General features: G+C 37.9%; 1 protein-coding gene across 3 annotated transcripts in view; it reads right to left on the bottom strand.

The window, feature by feature from the left end:
- Positions 1–13,278, bottom strand: part of OXSR1 (oxidative stress responsive kinase 1) — a 99,425-nt gene that overhangs the window by 34,501 nt on the left and 51,646 nt on the right. The gene's annotated exons all lie outside the window — the stretch shown is intronic.

Below are 13,278 nucleotides of genomic sequence, written 5' to 3' on the forward strand. Positions count from 1 at the left end.
GATCTCACTGTGAGTCTGATTTGCATTTCCCTAATGATTAGTATGTTGAACATATTTTTAACGTGCTTATTAGCAATTTGTATGTCCTCTCTGGAGAAATGTCTACTTAAGCCCATATTCTAAAAAATCCAATTTATTTAAACTAAAACCCAAACCAGTTCACTCATTTTTCCTGTCTCCCACCCCTGCCTCTGGCAACCACCAATCTGTTCTCTCTATGAGCTTAGTGTCGAATAAATATATTAGATTTCATATGTGAGAGATTACATAGCATTGTCTTTCTCTTGTCTTATTATACACAGTACAAAGCCCTCAAGGTCTATCCATGTTGTCACAAATGGCAAGATTTCATTATTTTTTATGACTGAATGATATTCCACTGTATGTATACACCACAATTTCTCTATCCATTCTGAGATCTGTATCAATGAGCTTACTATCTACATTTCCTTCTAGGAGCTTTAAGGTTTCAGGTCTTATGTTCAAGATTTGAACCTATTTTGAGTTAATTTTTATCTATAGTGTAACAGAGTGATCCAATCCAGCTTCACTTTTTGCATGTGGCTATCCAATTTTCCCAATACCACTTATTGAAGATACTGTCCTTTCCCCATTGTATTTTCTTTGTTATTATAAATAATCATGAAATTAACTCACATATTTCTTTTTGAGTTAGTGTTTTCATTTTCTTCAGATAAATACCCAGAAGTGGAATTACTCGGTCATACAACAGTTCTATTTTTAATTTTCTAAGGAAACTCCATACTGTTTTCCACTAGCTGCACCAATTTACATTCCCACCAACAGTGCACAAGGGTTCTGGTTTTTCCACATCCTTCCCAATGCTTGCTGCTTCCAGACTTTTTGATAATAACCATTCTAACAGGTGTGAGACAGTACCTTGTGTATGAGGCTGTGATTTGCATTTCCCTAAGAATTAATGACGTATAGCATCTTTTCAGTTTATGTGTTGGCAATCTGTATGTCTTCTTTGGAAAAATGTCTATTCAGATCTTCTGCCCATTTCTTAATCAGGTAGTTCAGTCTTTGATATTGAGTTGTACAAGTTCTTTATGTATTTGGTTATTAGTCCCTTACCAGATATATGATTTGCAAATATTTTCTCCCATTCAGTAGGATGCCTTTTCATTTTGTTGATGTCCTTTGCTGTGCACATTTTAATTCTGATATTCCCATTTGTTCATTTTTGCCTTAGTTGCTTTTGGTGTCAGATTCCAAAAAACATCACCAAGACCTATATCAAGGAGACTGCTATCCTATTCTAGGTGTTTTATGGCTTCACGTCTTTTTTTTTCTTAATTTAAGATATTTATCTATTTGTTTATTTAAGAGAGAGAGAGTGTATGTAACCAAAAGAGAGCATAAGCAGGGGGAGGGGACAGAGGAAAAAGCAAGCTCCTTCCTGAGTAGGGGCCGGATGTGGAACTCGATCCCCGAATCCTGAGATCATGACCTTAGCTGAAGGCAGATGCTGAACTGACTGAACCATCCAGGTGCCCCTATAGTTTCATGTCTTACATTCAAATCCTTAATTTAATTTTGCACGTGATATAAAATGGCGCTTTACCTTCATTCTTTTACATGTGGCTGTTTAATTTTCCCAACACCATTTATGAAGAACTGTATACCCACTGTATACTCTTGACTCCTCTAGGATATATTAATTACCCATGTGGGTTTATTTCTGGGCTTTCTATTCTGTACCATTGATCTCTGTGTCCACTTTTATGCCAGTATCACACTGTTTATTACAATATACTTAACTACATACTTTGAAATCAGGGAGCATGATGCCTCCTCCAGCTTTGTTCTTTCTCACCACTGCTGTGGCTATATGAGGTTTTTTATGGTTCCACACAAATTTTAGGATTATTTGTTTTATTTCTCTGAAAAAATGACCCATTATAATTTTGTTACAAATTATACTGAATTGGGACACCTGGGTGGCTCCATTGGTTAGGCGGTTGCCTTTGGCTCAGATTCATATAATGCCAAGATCCGAGATCGAGTCCCCCATCGGGCTCCTTGATCCGCGGGAAGCCTGCTTCTCTCTCTCCCTCTGCCTGCCACTCTGCCTGCTTGTGTGCGCGCGTGCTCTCTCTCTTTCTCTCTGTTAAATAAATAAATAAAGTCTTAAAAAAAAAAAGGAAATTATACTGAATCTATGTATTGTTTCAGGTAGTATAGACATTTTAACAATATAAACTCTTCCAATTCATAAGCACAGAATGTCTATTAATGTCTCCAACATCTTTCTTTAATGTCCTGTAGTTCTCCATGTACTGGAGAACTTTTACCTCTTTGGTTAAAGAGGTCTTTTACTTCTTTGGTTAAATTTATTACTAGGTATTTTTATTTTTTTGATGCAACTACAAATAGGATTATTTTCTTAATTTCTGATAGTTCATTATTAATATACAGAAATGCAACAGAGTTCCATGTACTGATTTTGTATCCTGCAACTTGATCATTCTAACAGCTTTCTGATGGGAATCTTTAGGATTTTCTATATTTAATATCATGTCCTCTCCACACAATGATAGTTTTACTTCTTGTTTTCTAATTTGGATGCCTTTGATCTCTCTTTCTTGCCTGACTGCGCCTAACTGCTCTACTAGTACTACACCGAATAAAAGTGGCGAAAGTACGCATCTTTGTTTTGGTTCATCATCTTACAGGAAAGGCTTTCAGCTTTCTACCACTAAGTATATTGCTAGCTGTGGGCTTAACATACATGGCCTTTGCTATAAGGTATGCTCCCTCTATACTGGCTTTACAGAGAATTAGAAATGGATATTCAATGTTGTTAAATGCTTTTACCACATCTGCTGAGATGATATAATTTGTATCCTTCACTTTGTTTATGTGGTATATCACACTGACTAATCTGCATAGGTTAAACAATCCTTGCATCCCTGGAATAAGACCACTACTACATCAAGGTGTATGGTCCTTTTAATGTACTACGGGACTGAGTTTACTACAGTTTTGTCGAAGATTTTTGCATCTATGTCCGTCAGAATATTAGCCTGTAATTTTCTGTTCTTGTAGCATTCTTGTCTGCTTTTGGTATCACGGTAAGGCTGGCCTCATAAAGTATGTTTAGAAGAGTTCTCATCTCTCACTATTTTTTGGAAGCGTTTGAGAAGGATTGATATTTTTCCTTCAATGGTTGGTAGAATTCACCAGTGAAGCTGTCTGATACTGGACTTTTGTTTGTTGGGAGGTTTTTTGTTTTTGTTTTTTTAAAGATTTTATTTATTTGACAGAGAGATCACAAGTAGGCAGGGAGGCAGGCAGAGAGAGAGGGAAGTAGGCTCCCTGCTGAGCAGAGAGCCCAACATAGGGCTCCATCCCAGGACCCCGAGATCATGACCCGAGCTGAAGGCAGAGGCTTAACCCTCTGAGCCACCCAGGCGCCCTTGTTGGGAGGTTTTTGATTACTGATTCAATCTCTTCACTAGTAATTGGTTTGCTCAGATTTTTTATTTCATCATGATTCAGTCTTGGTAGGTTGTATGTTTCCAGAAATTTATCCATTTCTTCTAAATTGCCAAATTTGTTAGCATATGATTGCTCACAGTAGTCTCTTATGATGCTTTCTATACTAACAGTTGTAACTTCTATTTTTTCATTTCTCATTTTATTTACTTGAATATTCTTTTTCTTGGTGAATCTAAGCTAAAGGTTTGCTAATTTTGTTTTCCTCTCAAAGAACTAGTTCTAGTTTCAGTGACCTCTTCTATTGTCATTATAGTCTCTATTTCATTTACTTCTTTCTTATTTCCTTCCTTCTGCTAACTGGGTTTCATTTGTTCTTCTTTTTCTAGTTCCTTGAGGTATAAAGTTGTTCGGGATTTTATTTCTTGGAATAGGCATTTATCACTACGAACTTCCCTTTTAGAACTGCTTTTGTTGGGGTGCCTGGGTGGCTCAGTTGGTTAAGCACCTGCCTTCAGTTCAGGTCATGATTCCAGGGTCCTGAGATTAAGCTCCAGGTCAGGCTCCCTGCTTCTCCCTCTCCCCACTGGCTTGTGCTCTCTCTCTCTCTCTCTCAATCATAGATAAAATCTTAAAAAAAAGAAAGAAAGAAAAAACTTTTTATTTTCAGAACCAAGTGACTGGTGATTCAGGTGGGGGAGGGAAGAACTGCTTTCGCTGCATCCAACAAATGTGGTATGTTACCCTTCCACTTCATTTGTCATAAGGTATTTTCTAGTTTCTTCAATGACCCATTGGTTGTTCAGAAGCATGTTGTTTAATTCCCACATATTTGTAAATTTTCCCACTTTCTTCACATAAATTTCTAGCTTCTAAGAGGCATGTTTGGAAAAAAATGCTTGCTCTGATTCCAGGCCTCTTAAGTTTATTAAGACTTATTCTGTCATCTAACATACGATTTGCTTTGAAACTGTTCCATGTGTACTTGTGAAGAATGTGTATTTGCTGCTTTAGGATGGAATGTTTTGTAAATGTATATTAAGTCTATCTCTGGCCTAATGTATCATTTAAGGATGATGTTTCCTTCTTGATTTTCTGTTTGGATGACATATCCACTGATTAAAGTGGAGGTATTAAAGCCCCCTCCCCTACTCTTATTACTGTACTACTTTCTATTTCTCCCTTCAGGTCTATTAATAGTTACTTTATAAAATTATGCTTCCAATGTTGGGTGCATAAATATTCACAGGTGTTTTATTCTTTTTTCAGACTGACTCCATTATCCTTTTGTAATGCCCTACTTTATCTCTTATTCTGATCTTTGTTTTGAAGTCCACTTTGATGTATCTACTTCACTTGCAATTTTTGTCACTTGAGTCTTCTCTCCTTCTTTCCTAGTCCATCAAGCTAAAGGTTTGTCAATTTTGGTGATCTTTCCAAAGAATCACCTTTCTATTGCTTTTCTATTCTCTATTTCCTTTATCTCTTCTCTAAATTTTATTAGTTTCTTCCTTCTGCTAGAGTTAGGTTTAGTTTCTTCCTTTTCTAATTCCTTAAGGTATAAAGTAAGATTGTTGGTTTGCTATCTTATTTTTTAAATAAAGTGTCTTTAGCTATAAACTTGCCTGTTAGCAATACGTTTGCTATGTCCCATAAGTTCTGATATATTCATTTTGTTTTCATTCGTCTCTAGGTAAAAACTTGCCCCGTAGCAATACATTTAGTTATGTCCCATAAGTTCTGATATATTCATTTTGTTTTCATTCGTCTTTAGGTATTTTTAAATTTTCCTTGTGAAGCTTTCCTTTTTCCATTGGTTGTTTGAGTGTGTGTTTAGTTTCTGCGAATTTGTGAAATTTTTAGTCTTCTGCCATTGATTTCTCACTCTCCACAGTGGTCAGAGAAAGTATTTTGTATAATATTTAAAAAAAATCTATTGGGACTCAGGGCACCTGGGTGGCTCAGTGGGTTAAGCAGCCAAATCTAGATTTCAGCTCAGGTCATGATCTCAGGTGCCTGGAACTGAGGCCCACGTCAGGCTCCATGCTCAGTGGGGAGGAGTCTGCTTAGGAATTATCTTTTCCTCTCCCTGTGCCCCTCCCCTAGCTCATGCATACTCTTTCTCTAAAATAAATAAATCTTAAAATAAAATAAAATATAATCTATCAGGACTTAATATGTGGTCTAACATGGTCTACCCCAGAAAATGCCCCGTGTGCACTTAAGAATGTACATCCTGATCCTGTTGAGCTCTGTACGTCTGTTAGCTCTAGGTGGTGCACTATAATGTATTAAGTCTTTCATTTTCTTACCTCCTGCCTATGATATCCATTATTGTAAATGGAGTATTGAAATCTCCAGCTACTAATGTGGAGCTATTTCTCCCTTCAGTTCTGTCAGTACTTCCTTCATATATTTTATTGGCACGTTAGTATATATACAAATATTTATAATTGTTATATCTTTTTGCTATACTGAAACTTTTGTTAATAGGTAAAGTCCTTATTTTTTTTTGTTTTGTTTTTTTAGTGCTTATTTGTTCTGTAACCCTTTTTTGACTTAAAGTTTATTTTCTCTGACATGAGAAACATGGTTACTATTTGCATGGAGTATCTTTTTCCTTTCCTTTCATTTTCAATGTATTTGTGTCTGGGATCTAAAATGAGTCCCTTACAGACAGCATATAGTTGGATTAAGTATTTTTACCTTTTCTGCCAATCTCTGTCTTTTGATTGGAGAGTTAATCCACTTACATTTGAAGCAACTACTGATAAAGGACTGACTTCTATCATTGTCCTATTTGTTTTCCATATGTCTTATGGCTTTTTGGTCCCTCATTTCCTGCATTGCTTTTCTGTTCAGTTGGGACTTTTTGTTGTGAAATGCTTAATTTTTTTCTCATTTCCTTTTTTTATATTCTGTAACTATTTTGTTTTTGGTACTACAGAGATTCCATTTAACATTCTAAAGTTACAACACTCTAATTTGAATATATACCAGCTTAGGGGCGCCTGGCTGTCTCAGTCAGTAGAGCACACAACTCTTGATCCCGGGGTTGTGAGTTCAAGACTCATGTTGGGCATAAAGATTACTTAATTAAAAAAAAAAAAAAACTTTTAAAAAATCTTGAATTTATACCAGCCTAACTTCAATAACACAAAATCTCTTCTTTACAGCACTATTCCCACCTCTGTTGGTTACTGTCACAAAATTACATCTTAGCATACTGTGTGCTCAAAAACATGAACTGATAATTCTTTCTTTTAAAAAGTTTATTTATTTATATTTAAGATTTTACTTATTATGTGACAGAGAGAGACACAGCAAGGGAGGGAACACAAGCAGGGGGAGTGGAAGAGGGAGAAGCAGGATTCCTGCTGAGCAGGAAGTCCGATGCGGGGCTCGATCTGAGTTCCCTGGGATCATGACCCAAGCCAAAGGCAGACACCCAATGACTGAGCCACTCAGGCACCCCAATAATTCTTTTAAATACACTGGTCTCTTAAGCAGAAAACATGTTTTGGATTTACAAACCAGTTATCAGTAATATTAACTTTTGGACCACTGGTTTTAGTAAGGTATCATGTAGAAAAAAAAAGTGAAGTCACAAACCACTGTTACAATAATACTAACTTTTATACTTGCCCATGTATTTACCTTTATGAGATCTTCCCTTCTTCACACTGCATCGAGTTACTGTCTAGTGTCCTTTCATTCCACCTTGTGGGATTCCCGAGAGCCTTTCTTGTAGACAGATCTATCAGAAACAAATTTCTTCAGCTTTCGTTTATCTGGCAATGTCTTAATTTATCCCTTATTTTGAAGGATAGTTTTACCAGATACAGGATTCTTGACAAATTTTTTCTTTTATTACTTTGAATATATTGGCCTCTGCCTTCTGGCCTCCAAAGTTTCTGATAAGACATCTGCTGACAGCCATATTGAGGATAGCTCGTAGATGGTGAGTCACTTCTACCTTCAAGATTCTTTCTCTTTGGCTTTTATAAGTTTGATTATAATGTATCTCTGTGTAGGTTTCTTAAGAGTTCATCTCACTTGGAGATCACTGAGCTTCATGGATGTTTATATTCATGTTTTCCATCAAGTTTACAGCCATTATTTATTCAAATATTTTCTCTGCCCATTTCTCTCCTCTCCTGGAACTTCCCACATGTGTTTTGGTCGGCTTGATGGTGTCAAACAGATCCCTTGAGCTCTGTTCACTTATCTTCAATCTTTGTCCTTCCTGTTCCTTAGACATGATAATGTCCATTTTCCCATCTTCAAATTCATCAATTCTTTTTTCAGCCAGTTCAAATCTCCATTTGCATATGAATTCTTCATGTGGGCTTTTCATTTCATAATACAAGCTACCATACTTTAAAGCTCCAGAATTTTTTTGTTTTTTAGTCCTTTCTCCTTATTGGTAGCTCCTATCCACACATTATTTTCTTGAGTTTATTCACATTTTCCTTTAGTTTTCTTTGTCTAATAGATTTGCTGTCAGGACCTTTTCAGTGACAGTTTCTATTATTTATTTCCTTTGAATGGGTTATACTTTACTGTTCATTGAATGCCTTTTGATTTCTTTTGTTGAAAACTGGACATTTGAGTCTAATGATGTAGTTATTCTGGAAATCAGATTATCTCCCTTTCTCAGGGTTTGATGCTTAAGTTTTATTGTTTTATTTTGGTTGTTATAGACTATCTCTGTGTCAAGCATCAACCCGAAGTATAAACAAGCTCTTCTCTGGACTTTTCTGTACCTTTTCCTGGCATGTACAGTCACTTTCCAATTTTCCCCACCAATGTAGTTATTTTTTAATGTCTAGTGCTAAAAGTGGGAAGAAGAGAAAAACGAAGGGAAGGAAAAAAAAAAGGTGCTGCTCCTTTAAGTCCCTGGAAGTCATTTGGGGAGGGGGTGTGCCACAACAACAGCCCTTTGCCTCTTTATCAGCACCAATGTGATCAGAAGCAACAATCAGTGATCAGAGCACAGATCCATGGTATTTCGAAGACAGGGTCCATTTTGCCCACTGTGGGTGCCACAGGGTGTGTGCAAGCTTCTCCAAAAACAGGTGCATAGCTGCTTGCTTGCCAGCAGGCTGATGGCTAGGGGATACACAGCTCTGAAATTGACTGAAATTTACCGCAATTTACCTTCCAAATCTTCCCCTAGAACTTACAAACCTTTGGAAGAACTGCAGAATTATAAAAGTTACATCACACATTCTGCTGGTTCAGCTGTTGTCTGGATGTGGAGAGATTCCTGGTGTTTCCTACTTCACCAGAATCCCCTCTTTAGTTTGTGTGTTTTGTTTTGTTTTGTTTTGTTTTTACCACTTGATTTTACCTTTTTAAACAATAAGCATAATTGTGCTTGGTTCTGAACCTATATAAATGAAATCATGTGCTATATATCTATTTCAACTGTTTTCTTTCACCTTATCTTTGTATAACTTATTAATGCTTTTGAATGTAGTTGTAGTTCTATCTACATTCATCACTGCATATATTCCGATGCATAAATTAACCATAATTTATTTATATTTGTTCATTCTACTATTGAAGGGTATTGGGACTATTTCACAATTTCAATGCTTATGAGCACTGTGACACACACATAACCATGATCTTCTCTAGGCCATACACCTAGAGAAGCCAAAGTTTTAGGATATGCATACTTCAACTTAATATAGTGTTTATACTCATTTATTCTCTCACCATTGGAACAGGAGATTTTTTTCCTTGCTTTACAGTGACACTGACAACTGCAGCGTCGGATGTTTAGGCCAGGACGGCCAGTATAACTTGGTATCCTAATGTTATTTCACAGGCATACCTCGTTTTTTGTTTGTTTTTTTTTAAAGGTTTTATTTATTGACAGAGATCACAAGTAGGCAGAGAGGCAGGTAGAGAGAGAGAGAGAGAGAGAGAGGAGGAAGCAGGCTCCCTGCTGAGCAGAGAGCCCGATGTGGGACTCGATCCCAGGACCCTGGAATCATGACCTGAGCCGAAGGCAGAGGCTTTAACCCACTGAGCCACCCAGGCGTCCCCATACCTCATTTTTTAATGATTCGCCTCACTAGGCTTCACAAATACTGTGTTGGTTTTTGTTTTGTTTTGTTTTTTTACAAACTGAAGGTTTATGGCAACCCTGCACTGAACAAGTATATTGACACAATTTTTCCAACAACATTTGCTTACTTCTTGTCTCTGTCACATTTTGTTAATTCTTGCAGTATTTTGACATTTTTCATTATCATTGTATTTGCTATGGTGACCTGTGATTAGTGACTTCTGATGTTACTATTTTAATTGTTTTGGGCACACCACAAACCAGGTCTTTATAAGATGGAGAACTTAATATATGTTGTGTTTTGAATGCTCCACTGACCAGCCATTCCCCCGTCTTTCTCCCTCTCCTCAGGCCTCCCCATTCCCTAAGACACAACAATAGTTAAATTAGGACAATTAAAGACCCTTACAAGAGCCTCTAAGTGTTCATGTGAAAGGGAGAGTCACACAGTCTCTCTCTTTAAATCAAAAGCTGGAAATGATTAAGCTCAATAAGAAAGGCCTGCTGAAAGCCGAAATGGGCAAAAAGCTAGGTCTCTCGTACCAGTTAGGGAAGTTGTGAATGCAAAGAAAAAGTTCTAGGAGGAAATTAAAAGTGCTACTACTCTAGTGAACACACAAATAAGAAAAGCAAAACAGCCTTATTGCTGATGTGAAGAAAGTCTTAGTGGTCTGGACAGAAGATCAAACCAGCCCCATCATTTCCTTGCCAAACCCTAATCCAGAGCAAGACCCTAACTTTCTTCAATTTTAAGAAGGCTGAGAGAGGTGAGGAAGCTGCAGAAGCAAAGCTCAAAGCTAGCAGAGGCTGGTTCGTGAGGTTTAAGGAAAGAAGCCATCTCTGTAACATAAAAGTGCATGGTGGAGCAGCAAGTACTAATTATCCAGAAGATCTAGCTAAGTTAATTCATGAGGGTAGCGGCTATACTAAACAACGTATTTTCAATGTAGACAAAACAGCCTTCTACTGGAAGAAGATGCCATCTTGGACTTAATTAGCTAGAGAGGTCAATACAAAGCTTCAAAGGACAAGCTGACTCCCTTGCTGGGGGCTAATGCAGCCGGTGACTTTTAAGTTGAAACCAGCATTCACTAGTCCACAAATACTAGGGCCCTTAAGAATGAAGCTCAATCTACTCTTCCTGTGCTCTGTAAATGGAAGAATAAAACCTGGAGACAGCACATCTGTTTACAACAAGGTTTACTAAATGTTTTAAGCCCACTGTTGAGACCTATTGCTCAGATAAAAAAGATTCCTTTCAAAATAGTACTGCTCATCGGGGCACCAGGGTGGCTCAGCTGGTTAAGCATCTGACTGACTCTCGGTTTTGACTCAGGTTTTATCTCAGGGTTAATGAGATCAAGACCCATGTTGGGCTCTGCATTCAGCGCGAAGTCTGCTTCAGATTCTCTCCCTCTCTGTTCACACACACACACACACACACACACACACACACACATGCTCTCTCTCTAAAATAAGTAAAATCTTAAAAAAAAAATATATATATATATACACACACATATACATACTACTGCTCACTGACAATGCACCTGGTCAGCCAAGAGCTCCAACGGAGCCATACAATGAGATTAATATTGTTTTCATGCCTGCTAACACAAAGATCCATTCGGCAGCCCAAGGATCAAGGAGTAATTTTGACTTTCAAGTCTTATTTAACAAACACATTCTATTAAGCTAGTGATTCCTCTCCTGGATCTGGGCAAAGTAAACTGAAAACCTTCTAGAAAGAATTCACTATTCTAGATGCCATTAAGAACATTCATGATTCATGGGAAAAGGTCAAAATAACAACATTAACAGGAATTTGGTAAGAAGTTGGTTCCAATCCTCATGGACAACTTGGAGGGGTTCAGACTTTCATGGAGAACACAGATGCAAATGTGGTGGAAACAGCAAGAGAACTAGAATTAGAAGTGGAGCCTGCATATGGGACTGCACTGCTGCAATCTCACGATAAAACTTGAATGAATGAAGAGATGCTTCTTACAAATGAGCAAAGAAAGTGGTTTCTCAAGATAGAATCTATTCCTGGTAAAGATGCTGTAAAGATTGTTGAAATGACAACAAAGATTTTGGCTATTACATAAACTCAGTTGATAAGGCAAGGTTTCAGAGGACTGACTCCAATTTTGAAAGAAGTTCTGTGGGTAAAACAGCACTGCATGCTTACAGAGAAATCATTCGTGAAAAGAAGAGTCAACTGATGTAGCAAATGTCATTGTCTTCTTTTAAGAATCTGCCACAGCTACCCCAGCCTTCAGCAGCTCTCACCTTGATCAGTCAGCAGTCATTAACACAGAGACAAGACCCTCTGCCAGCAAAAAGATTATGACTCACTGAAAGCTCAAAGGATGGTTAGCATGTTTAGCAATAAAGTATTTTTAATTAAAGTATGCATTTTTAAAAATCCTGTATTGCACATTTAGTAGGCTACAGAATAGTGTTAACATAACTTTTATTTTTTTTTAAAGATTTTATTTATTTACTTGACAGACATTTACTTGACAGACATTATAGGCATGTCTATAATATAGGCATTTAACTGATTACTGGTGATGTTGAACACCTTTTATTACATTTATGTTTTGCTGTCTTCATTTGGGAAGACATCCATTTTTTTTTTAAAGATTTAACTTATTTATTTGAGAGAGAAAAAGAGGAAGAGTGCACGAGAGGGGGGTAGGGTCAGAGGGAGACGCACACTCTTTCCTGAGCAGGGAGCCTGATGCAGGACTTGATCCTGAGACTCCAGGATAGTGATCTGAGCCGAAGGCAGTCACTTAACCAACTGAGCCACCCAGGTGCCCATCTTCTGCCCATTTTTACTCTGATTTTTCTTTCTTTCTTTTTAAAAAGATTTTATTTATTTACTTGACCCAGAGAGAGAGAGAGCGTGCACAAGTAGGGGGAGTGGCAGGCAGAAGAAGGAGAAGCAGGTTCCCCCAGCAGGGGAAGCCGGATGTCGGACCCAATCCCAGGACCCCAGGACCTGAACCAAAAGCAGCTGCTTACCCAAGTGAGCCACCCAGGTGCCCTTATCTGACTTTTCTTAATGGTTCTTTTATGTATTCTAAATTTGAGCCCGGTATCAGTTATTTCATGCTGCAAATATCCTCTCTACTATGTGGTTTGCCTTTCTGCTTATTAATGGTGATAAACCATTTGTTCCTCTTTCAATAAATAGAAGCTATAAATTTTAAAGGAGTCAAATTTGTCAATATTTTCTTTTATGCTGAAGCAATATGTGGCTTTGTTAAAGTATTCCTTAGGTTGGGACATGAAGATGTGCACCTAAATTATCCTCTAAAGCTGAAGAAACAATTTAGGGTCTGGGTGATTATTTTCCTTCTGCCAAACACCTGACCATCCCAGTGGTGTGGGACCAAGCTGAGGCCTCAGATGAGTGGCTTGCTCAACAATCCTGTGGTACAACCACTCTGGAGTCTCAGCCTGCAAGAGGGGCATTTCACCAGCATGTCCGCCTCTGGTAGACCCTGGACGCCAACTCTTATCTCTTCAGCTCTGAGTTTGCCAACAGTGCACTTCCGCCTCTCAGATGCCTCCTCCAACTGGCAAATACCCCAACTGCCCCAGGACAGAGGCAGCTCAGTATCACTCCTCCACAGCGTATTCCTTCATACACATTGTGGGGATTCCTGACTACCTCTCCTTTAAAGGAAAGCACAGAACACTGTGAGAACCCACAGAAGATGACT

Source organism: Lontra canadensis, unplaced genomic scaffold (genome assembly GCF_010015895.1).
Source record: "Lontra canadensis isolate GAN:19392208 unplaced genomic scaffold, GSC_riverotter_1.0 scaffold20, whole genome shotgun sequence".
In the NCBI taxonomy this organism is placed as follows: Eukaryota; Metazoa; Chordata; class Mammalia; order Carnivora; family Mustelidae; genus Lontra; species Lontra canadensis.